We start from the raw sequence: 11,937 nt of genomic DNA, 5'->3' as shown, positions 1-11,937 counted from the left end.
AGAAAAAAACGAACTGTAATTTAAGGTCACTCATTCATTAATTTCTTCAGAACAATAAAGAAGAAGAGGTTTAGGATTATTAATATGTTTTCTAGATTAGTCTATAAATAACTATATCACAGAGTGGAATGAATAAAGGATTTGAAGACTCAGGTTTTTGTTATGCCAAACTAGGCAAAATATATAATAAGACTTCAGTTTTGTCATCTGTAAAATGGGGATAATAATGGCATTTAGATCAATGGTTGTTGCAAAGTTAACATGAGAGACTTGTCAGAGCTTTCTAAACTACAGAGCAGAATTCTGTGTCACAGATGTATTTATTACCTTAGTTTCAAGTGGGTATTTTTCTGAAAGTTTTAACTGGCTGTCACATATTTTGTTTTGTTTTGTTTTTGTATTTTTTATTTTGGCTGTTATGTTTTTTAAAGTTAGATTTCCAACTTCTTTTTTGAAAAATTAACTTTATTAAGACATTATTATCATCATATCAAAGGGTTCTTTGAAGTGCACAATTCTTGGAGATTTATATAAAGGTACCACCACTATAGTCAAAATAAAAGAACATTTCCATCCCTGCACAGGTTCCCCCTGTGCCTGCTGTCAGTCACCTTTCTCACCCCACATCCTCAGTCCTGGGTAACTGTTTATCTGCTTTCAGTAACTACTGCTCTGTTTGCCCTTTCTAGAATTTCATGCAAGTGCAATCAGAAAATATACACTCTTTTGCATCTGGCTTATTATTACTCACCATACCATATTTGATTCACCCGTAGTGTGTGTCAGTTGTCATTCTATATAACCATTGTGTGGCAATAGCATGATGTTTATTCGTCTGTTGATAGACAATGTAGTTGTTTGCAGATTTTGACTATTATGAATAAAGCTGCCATGTACATTTCTGTACAAGTTTACAGATGGACGTATATTTCATTTCTCTCTGGTAAATACCGAAGAGTGTAATAGCCAGGTCCACTTGCATTATATGCTTAACTCCAATTTTTTTCCAAAGTGGCAGTACCATTTATGTCTGAGCATTCCAGTTCTATATGCTCGCCAACACTTAGTATTATCAGTCATATTAGTTTTTATTATTCTGTTCAGTGTATTAATTATCTTTTTAAGGTTTTAATTAATTTTAATGATGTCAAGCATCTCATCTTTACATGTATTTGCTGGTTGTGCTTTTATCTTCTTTTGTGAAATGACTTCTTAAGTCCTTTGCTCATTTTTGAAATTAGAATGTTTGTTTTCTTATTATTAAGTTGTAAGTCTCTTTATGTATTCTGTATGCAAATCCTTTGTTAGATATATGAATTGCTAATATTTCCTCCCAGTTGGTAGCCTTCCTTTTATTTTCTTAATGGTGTTTTTGTTCTTAATTTTAAGAAAATCCAATTTATGGCTATTTTCTTTATGCTTTGTCTGTGTTATATCTAAAAAAAATCTTTGCATGAAGATTTTTTTCCTGTTTTTTTCTTTTAAACATTTTATAGTTTTGGGTTAAAATTTTGTGTATGGTGTGAGGCAAAGATCAAGGTTCATTTCCCCTTTCTATAAATATCTTGTTATTTTATCACCTTTTGTTGAAAAGACTATTATTCCCACACTTTTGTCAAAATCAAGCGTCCGTATAGATGTGGGTCTATTTCTGGATTCCCTTTCTGTTCCGTTCTTTATATGTCTGTCCTTATGCCAATACCATAGTCTATTGATTATGGTACTTTAATAGCAACTACCAAATGGCAGTTTATGGTGTCTAGATGTAGAGAGTGGCCCTGTGGACAGTGAGCAAGAGAACAGGAACAACAGTCCTACAGCTGCAAGGAATGAAATTCTGCCAACAACCACATGACCTGGAGAAGCGCCCTGACCCCAGAAAAGAAGCAGCCTGGCTCACACATTGATTGTAACTGATGAGACCCAGCTAAGCTGTGCCCATTCCTAATAATTAACAATTAAAAAAAAATTCCATTGATTGGAGACAGAGAGTAACAGAGAGAAAGAGAGAGAGAGAGAGAGAGAGAGAGAAAGAGAGAGAGAGAGACTATCAACTCATTCCATTTAGTTGTGCACTCAACTGATTGATTCTCTTAAGTGCCCTGACCGGGGATTGAACCCACGATCTCAGTATACCTGGTCGACATTTTATCTACTGAGCCACCAGGCCAGGGCCAAATGTATATTGGTTTATTTGCCACTGCTAAATTTGTGGCAATTTGTTACATTGCAAAGATAACTAATATAGCACTCCAATTTCTGAATCTTCCCTTTGTATCTGTGATCTCTTCTCCCCCACTCTGCAGGTGAGGGCAGGTTACTATGCAGACAGCCTTATTAGAATAGAGTAAGATTCCCCTGCTCCCTGTAATGCATCAATGACATAAATAAGTGGCAAGTGTAGACACTTTAAGGCATGCTTAATGATGTATCACAGCAAAAGCTGATTAAAAACTTGACACTTGATTTCTTGTTTTACAAAGTAAGTGGGCTTACTGGAGAATAGTCTCTTCTGCCAAAAGTTGGAGAAAACAATGAAGGATAAAAAAATTTAATATCAGAGGAGATGGTAACAGATGGATTGTAGGCTTTTTAAAAAATGAATGTTGGAATATCTAAGGTGAATGCATTCTTTATGACTAAAAATGGAAGACAGGTTTTTGTATGTACACAGCAGAAAGAATAACCAAGCAAAGTTGAACTAGCATAAAAAAGATTGCAAATAAAAAGTTAAATGGAACAAATCTATCATTAGCATGGAAGAAGTACATCTGTGCCAAGAAGTTCAAGAATTAAACAATTTTAATAAGGAAGATAGTCGTTACAAAATGTCTCATGTTAAGAAACATGAAAGGCAAGATGAAATCACTATGGAGCAAATGATGATGTTGGCACGGGTGCTAAAATATACTGAAGAAACAAATTTTCAGTCCAGAAGCACAAACATGTCACTCATTTCTTGCCCATTTCAAAATTCAGAAAGGAGTTTGATCCAAGATACAGCATGAATCTCATGCTAGCCAAATATCATATTATTTTCTCCGCAAGTAAATCTCAGTGAGTCACAAATGTTTCTTTTGTTGCTAACCACTCCAGGTGGGCCTTGTTAGCTCCTAGTTTATTGCCAGATTGTCAAACCCACTGTTCAACTGAGTCCTGTCATTTCTTCCTCTTTCCACATTTGCTACCTCCACGCTCTTCAGTCACAGCTGCTTATACTCCTGCCTTTCCCTTAGATTTCTGCCTCCTCATGTCCTTCCACATGGCCCTGCGTGGTGAAGCAAGATTCTCTTCTCCATCTGACATCACCTTTCTCCTACATCCTCTTCCAACAGAGCCCATCTCTTCTGGGAAGGCAATTCTGCAACTATCTTCATGACAAACTTAAGTAGCACAGAATCTATTAATTCAAAGAATCTATCTTTAATCTCAAGGAGGCCCATACTTCTCCCCTTCAAATACGATCCCCCCACCATTCCATGTGTCCCTGAGTCTTGAATTGCTGTCCCCAGTGGCAGAGACCAAGCCCATGAAAGGATGTCCCAGCGAGCATCTCTCCTATTGTCAGAGATTAGCAGACATAACTCTTAACTAACTGGTAAAAAATAAATAAATAAAAATAAAATAAAAAAAAAGAAAAAGAAAAAAAAGTTACTGGGAATGTAGCCTTCAGTTGTGAAAATTACATTATTTAACTAATTGATATAATTATTAATTCAATAAATGCTTCCTGCTTGCTGACTACGTGCCAGGCCGTGCTCTGTGCTATCCACACATTGAGAGGCGAACAGACTTTCTGGTGTGGGAGGTAATCGAGATTAAAAGTAAAGGAAAAATACAGGTCATGATGAGTGTTTGGAAGGAAATGAAGAGAGCTGGGTGACAAGCACTAAGGTGAGAAAGGAGTGAGGTGGTCGGGAAGTCCTCATTGAAATGATTTCAGTGGTCACGTTTTTGCTGGGTTCCTTTTTTTGCACTCTGTTCTTTGTTGCTCTGTTCTTCACAACTCATTTCTATTCCAATTTCATGCTCCTTCCCTGTATCTCGGTGGGTAGCTAGAAGCCAGTACCCACCTGCTTCTTAGACCTCAAAAAAATCAAATGAGTTTTCACCATATGAGTTCTGGACTCAGGTCTCCTCTGGCCCGAGATTCTGGCTTCCCCATTGGTCAACTGTGCAAACTTGTGCAAATTTCTTCTCAGTTTCCTCATAGAGAAATGGTGATAATTATGGTTCCTAGATTCTCAGGTACTTGACAGAATTAATTAAAATGCCATATGCAAAATAATTAATACAGTGACTGATATATAGCAAAACACAGCAGCTGGTAGCTGCTCCTGTTATTTCAAATATACTGCGTGCATTTAAGCTAAGCTGCCTTTCTAGGTAGGTATGTGAAGGAGATGCTGATTTATGGTATTATGGCTCCCAATGATCCAAGCATCCATTGCTATAATTAACTGAGTTGAATAGATTATTAGTTTTAATCTCATGCATTTTAATACAAGTATATTTCTTTATTGCATTGGCTTTGCACGCGTTAGAACAGGACTACTCTTGAGTGAAATGTAAAGAAGTCTAAATACATAGACAACTGTAGCCCATTTATAATTAATCTACTTGTAACCATTAATTACCCTAGCCCTGTTTTCCTTTAGAATTGAATAATAACCAATAGAAGGAAGGAATGCAAACCAAACATGAATCTCTTTGGGAGTGAGACCACTTCTACAAGGTTCGGTGACTTTAAGTCAGGTTGGCATGAAAAGGTTTCTGGGCTATAGTGCTCAGCTGCCCTAATTAAAAGGTGACTGTATTATTCTCTCTGATTCCACTGTGCTCATCTACTTAGGTTTGTGTTAACTATACTTGGGCTTCTACACAGCTCTGAAACTGAGGTGCTCAAGTCCCTGGTGGACTCCTTCATAACATTTGTTACACTCACGGTTTCCACTTTATTTTGCTACTAAAGTGAGTCCCTGAGGCTCTTCAGCAACTTTCCCCTTGGACCTCAACTTTTCTCCTTCAAAAAATATTTTGGCCACTTTATGAACGTCCATATATTAGTCGCAAGATTCTTGGTACTAATTTTTTTTTTTGTAACTTGAAAAGACATTCATCATTTACCCAACTGCTTCTCTTAATCTTAACTCTTTGCTCCTTGATACTAGAACTTCATAACTTTTAATCTGTGCACTATTCACTCAGTGGTTGTTTTTGTATGCTTTTGGAAGCATACCATGGTGCTGCTATATGTGTGCATCATATCTGTTTATGTGGCCACTTCTATTGAGGGCATACCTCCTTGAACACAGAGACTTCTTTTCTTCAGTCTCCATGGTCCCTAGACCAGTGCAACACACAGTAGGTACTCAACAATGTTTGCTGAAGGAACAATCCCTAAGTATATCCTCATATACTTACTACAGTCTAATATGAGATTTTTTGATACATACAACAGGACCTGTTACACAAACCTAATTACATGTAACATTTGACAAAGTCTAAAAAAGTAGATGTATAAGTGCATACATGGTTTTTACAGTTTGGTAGGTGGTATTTAGATTAACAGTGCAGAATTATTTTCCTGCCTTAAATATTGTGTTAAATATTGTAATGGTTCTCAAGTGTGGCATAGAATGCAGTGATCACCTGTGCTTCCAAGTACATTAGAATATCCTGTACTATTCACACATCTGTAGTATATGCAATGTCCATTTCCTCTCTGACTCAATACTGGACTGTGCACGTACACATACTATAACATACTGAAGTGTTGAATCGCATATGGGGGAAGACTATTAACAAAATGTAGGCACAAAACTAAAAATCCTTGATAAATATTTTAAAAATAAAATACAGCCCATCTGGAAGAAGCATAAATCTTAATTTGATTCATTAGTGTGATCTTCTCACTGGTTCTAACTTCCTTTCCTAATTTGAAAAATTAGTCACTCTCTGTGGTGGTGTGAGCATTGCAACTAAAGGTATATTGTGTCTTTGCTTTGCATCATTTGTGAATACTACCTAAATACCAATATTCTCCTCAAAGTTGGAAATTATATAGTAACAAAAGAAAACTCAAACCAATTATGGGTATACACGTGATGGGTATACATTTACTTTCAAAGACCTTACAGAGAGCACTTAATCTGAAATGAATTCAAGAAGCAGCAACTTTTTAACTAAGCAGTGTTTTCCTTAACAACATTTTGTATAAACATCCACTCTGTCAGAAAAACTTTTACCTTTCTTCATCTCTTAGGTGCCCTCCCTAAAGGGCAAAGGGTGTTCTAGAAAAACCCTGCCCTTTTCAAATTTCTCTGGGTTGTTATCTTCCTCTGTCAGCTACATTTTATTGAAACAGCCAGTGGTGACTTAAAACAGATGAAGTAGTTTCCCATATACTTATTTTTCTTCTGAACAGGAACACCGCTGTTATGCAACCTTACTTGCAGTGGGTGAGTTGGGGTCTAGTTAAACTCTTTTTATAAGGAGTTTGAATGGTTGAAATAGTTTTTCCTAAACTTTATATCACAGAGTTTCCAGAACACTCTTCTTAAAAAGTTTACTAGTTAGCCTTGGCCAGGAAGCTCATCCAGATATCCCAAGGTTGTGGGTTTGATCCTAGGTCAGAACACATACAAGGATCAACCAGTGAGTGTATAAATGAGCAGAACCACAAATCGATATTTCTTTCTCTTCTCTTCCTTCCTCTCTCTCAAATAAAAACATTTTTAAAAAGATATACTGTCTTAAAAAGAAAATAAATAAAGAAAAATCCACTAGTTATCCAATGCTCTTGCTTCTCAGAAGCACATACTGCCCAGAATACATATCACTATGGAAGGGAACTATGGGAGAAATGATAGAGGGGCAAGTTTCACTGAGCAACTGGGGACCAGGACATTGAGTTTCCTGCATAAAAAGAAACAGATGGAAATCATAGGCTTATCAATGCATTGTGTCTGAGGATTTGGTTCAACATATAAGAGACTGCTTAATGCATGCATGCTCATTTCTCTTCGTTGGGCCTGATAGAATAATGCTTTTTTGCCTTTGCACGTGGAACGTGGTGGTATTTTGGAATCTGTAGTACAGAACTTGTTTGCAAATCTTCTTTTGATGATGCTCTGAATTTGCAGTGAGCAGCATTGTCATTTTCCTCTGACTGACTTTAACGAGGTGGAACTGGAGTCCTGAGCTAGTTCATGCCAACTTGCCTTCCTCTGCAAGGGGAGAAAATACATAATACTGCAGAGCTATGGTATCAGTTACATTAGCTGAAAATTCAATTGCCCAAAGGCAACCTGCTCCTGAGTCCTGGATTTCAGGCTTTAGGACATGTATGAGTCATGATGCGTGCTCTAAGTCATGTTGCTGGAACATCAGGGACAGCACAGCTGGGTGTTCCATGCTGCTCACATCTGGATGGAATGAGAGCTTTAGTGTTTCCTCAAAAAGGCTTATTAATAGAAGAGTAATAAATGAGCAATGCAGAAGCAGGCTTATCAGGACTGGCTGTTTGTTCTTTCTCTACTCTGGGGAAACAGATGTATTGATCAGATTTTTGGAGAAAAACAGCATGCAAAGGGTTTACTGTGCTCAGATATGATAGATCAGGAGTGTTGTTTTTTTTTTTAAGATTTTATTTATTCATTTTAGAGAGAGGAGACAGAAAGAAAGGCCAAGAGAGAGAAGGGGGAGGAGCAGGAAGCATCAACTCCCATACATGCCTTGACCAGGCAAGCCCGGGGTTTTGAACTGGCAACCTCAGTGTTTCAGGTCAATGCTTAGGAGTGTTTTTTATGATAGCCTGGGAAGTATGCTGCCAGAAAGACACAAGGGACTGGTAACCTGAATAGCTATAACATGTAGAGAACATGAAAGATGTCGGAGTTGATTTCTGGTTTAGCCTCTTAAGGTAACATTACTGACTTTGAACATCATATCTTATTCAAAATCATTATATTCCAAATGTAAGGAATCACCGATGAAAATAATCTTAAAGATTAATTACCCCGACTGATGAACTGCCAATACCATAAAATAGACCAGAAATTAAAAACACTTCATGCAGCTATGAAATTGAAAAATGAAATGTATATGGTTAAAGATGTCAGACTAAACTTACTGGCAAAATAAGTGAGCACAACATAAGCCACATTATATTTATATTTGTGTAAGTTGCAACATTTCCTGTTTTTTATTCCTTGACTAAACCCATTAGAAAGGGAAATATGTTTAACTGAGTATAAATTTACAAAATGAATTCCTTGGCTCATATAACTGAAAAGTTCAGGGACCTGGCTTCAGGTGAAAGCTGGTTCTAGCTACTTAAATGACATCATCTGGATTCCCTTTCTTCATCTGTTATCTCTATCTTTCTCTGCACTGGCTTCACCATCAGGAAGGTCTCTTCACATGATGGCTCCTAGAAGTTACAGGTTTATATGTTTAACTTGGTCACCCAAGAAATCAAGTTTCTTCTTCCCAATAGTTTCAACCGAAGTCCTGGAACTGAATCCCAGGCTTGGGTCTGGGCCCAACCCTGAGTCAGTTATGGTAGCCATGGCAGTGGAGTGCAGCTCATAGGTCTGGTCTGGTCATCCATCCTCCCCAGGAGCTAAATGCGCTAAAAGTGGGTGAAGAGCTCATTCCCAAAGGAGATCAGTATAGTGTCATCAGAAGAGGGGAGGAGAGGTGCTAAGCAGACAAAGGAATAGGTCTATACTTTAATGGGTAAATATGTTGGGTTTATTTATAGACATGAGATTTTTTTTAAACAAGTCTTTTATACCCAAACAGGAATAGCCCCCTTAGGAAGCTATATGCTTATTCAAATCACACTGCTTTTTACTCAATGTGTTCTTTTTGTTTGTTTTTTTTTACTCCATTTTGAATTGAGTCAGTTTACAAACCATAAAATAACATTTTTCTCAGTTTATATTTACATAACATTTTCACATGAAATATCTAACCCTATAAAATACATTAGGATTGTTTCTCACTGTTTAAGAAAGCATAAGCAAAAACCATGCAAAACAAAATTCCAAAAATGAAATTTAAAAAGTGATCTGAGGAGCCCTGGCAGGTGGTGCAGTGGATAGAGCGTTGTCTTGGAGTGCAAAGGTCACTTGTTTGATCCTGTGGTCCCGGGGTTGCTGGCTCTATCCTGGGGTAGCCAGCTTGATTCCAACCCAATGGCACTGGCTTGATCCTGAGGGCCAGTCAGGGCACATATAAGAAATCATCAGTGGGTGCACAGCTAAGTGGTACAAGTTGATGCTTCTCTCTCTCTCTCTTTCAACCTGTTTTGAAAGAGACAATACTCATTTGGGTAGATAAGTCATTTTCCACCACATCCTTGCCCTTGCAACAAGCTTGATCTCTCTGTGGCTCTGACTATAGGTGCAAAAGGAGGCAGAACTTTTATAGACTTATTCCTGGGATTGAGTTTCTTCATTAGTATTTGTAAAACAGGTGGTTAAATACTGAGGAACAACTTGTCTCCCAGCATAAGCATGGGAACTACTGTACCCCCCATCTTCATGGTGCCAAGATTTGAGAAGGTTGCTCCTGAGCAGATGGTTGGACAGACTAAAGCATTAGTTTGCTGAGCCTCTGATTGCTAATTAATTCTTCAGTTTACGAGGATTTAAAATGATTGTTCAAAAACAAGCCATCCTTTTTTTTTTATTTATTCACTTTTAGAGATGAGAGAGAGAGGGAGAGAAAGAGACAGAGAGAGAGAGAGAAGAGAGAGACAGAGAGAGAGAAGGAGGGAGGAACTGGAAGCATCAACTCCCATATGTGCCTTGACCAGGCAAGCCTAGGGTTTCGAACTGGCGACCTCAGCATTTTCAGGTCAACGCTTTACCCACTGCGCCACCACAGGTCAGGCCAAGCCATCCTTTAAAACAAATGCTAGGTGAAAGTCTCAACATGATATTGATTATTAATATGGCTATTTTCAACAAATGAGGTTTGTCATTAACTAACAGAATTGCCTTACCTGACCTGTTGGTTTAATTCAACTCTTTTCAATTTGCAAAAAGATCATCTACAGTTTTAATATTCATAGTCTCCTGGATTGTGTTTTCCAATTTTCTAGTTAAAATGGTAAGTGGAATTCTATAGCAGATTTCAATTTACAAATCAGATATATAACATAGTTGACATTTATTACTGAAGAAGTGAAATGTGTAGGACTATGACTTGAATACCCTGGGTACTGAGAATTAAAAATTGTAAATTCTAGATTTGACACAACTGCTTACTATGTTACCACATGTCACCAAGCTTCTGAATATTTTTTCTTCCTAAAAAGTATGAAAAGTGAATATTGACCTGCCTCATGCAGAGCAGCTAGAGTGAACTAAGTTTCTATTATAAAGGAGTTTGAGATCATGTGATATATTCACTCTACCAAAGGTTATTTAAAAGAAAACAAAGGCTTACATTTTTGGTGTATAGAAATATTTGAATTTATTAAAGGAGTATAGGGGTGGGCTCTTTTGATATTGAAATTCTTAAATTGAATGTGGGTCTGTGAAAATGCAACCTATGCAACTATTTATTCAAGTCAGTAAAGAAAATCTCAAGAGCATTTTTGTAATAAGGTAGGCTCTCCAAGTATATATTATTCCCTTAGAATAACAAGTACATTTTGAAGTATGCAGTTATTTGGACAGGTTACTAGGCTATTGTCATTTGGAAAAGGAGCACTATAATCCAAAGATCTGAGATAAAAAATAATTCAAGGCACAATCATTTTTTAAAATATGGCAGCATGGTAAAAATAAGTTAGTAGGTATAAATAAAGTTGAGACACATACTCTCTTCTTACTCCATTTTTTTATTATTATTGTCATGACTATCTCTTTTTGGGTGGGAACATTAGAGAACATTTATAAAAGCAGATTATTGTGTTTTTTTGATCTGGTAAAGTAGGAGGTGTAATTTGATGAGAATATCAAAGATCTAATTGAAACTAGGCAGAAACAAGCTGGTTCTATGTAGTAATATTCAGTGTATTAGAAAGCATAGGAACAGAAGAAGCTGACTTAACATTGTGTGTGTGTGTGTGTGTGTGTGTGTGTGTGTGTGTGTGTGTGTGTGTAGGGGGTAAGTGGCTTTGGACATGTTTGCCTTGTGGGCATCTATTGATCTCCACAATTGATAGACCCAAAAGTCAGCTGATTAATGGGTCTGGAGTAGATTGGGGTTGGCTACATCGTCAGCACACTCAGGAGAAAGTTCAAAACAAGAGAATGGATGGATCACCTAGAACATGTACACAATGAATGAGAAGCAATCTGGGAACAGGCAAGGTAGACAACTCAATGGAGAATAGGAGGAAGTAATCGGGCAGTGACACCCTTGGGAAAAGCATGATGCAATCAAAGCATGAATGCATTAGATATTTGCAAGGTAATTTATCAACTAGTCTCTGAGAGTATTTAATAATGATGATATTCAGGTCTCAGATTTCTCTCTGATGATTCTTGCAAGATATGGATGTATGTTGGAAAGCTAGATCAGATATTCACATCACCTTCATCTTCTCTTTCAACTGTAAAAGATGTAGCGTGCAAGTGTGTTGAATGGCTGTAGAATTAAATCTACGTAATTTTTAGTTGTTCATTTTTTTCCCATTTTAACCCGCACTTGCAGCATAATCAAAGCCCCAAACTCCTGCCTTTCTGAGCACCCTTTGTGAAGTAGTACTTTATTTAAACTAAACTTATCACTCTCATGTCAAAGAATGTTCCACCATGGTTAAGATCTTAAACACTCTCATGTTATTTTAATCTTTTGTTTTTATTTCCCAGATATTTCTGGAAAATTGTCTTGATATTTTTAGCTACACACTGACTTATTCCAGACCTTTTTTTTTTTTCAAATTGTATGGTGTTACAGTGGGCTCTGAGTTCA

The sequence above is a fragment of the Saccopteryx leptura genome, chromosome 1, assembly GCF_036850995.1.
Source record: "Saccopteryx leptura isolate mSacLep1 chromosome 1, mSacLep1_pri_phased_curated, whole genome shotgun sequence".
NCBI lineage: Eukaryota > Metazoa > Chordata > Mammalia > Chiroptera > Emballonuridae > Saccopteryx > Saccopteryx leptura.
The sequence above is the reverse complement of the archived record's forward strand: the minus strand, read 5'-3'. Positions refer to the sequence as shown.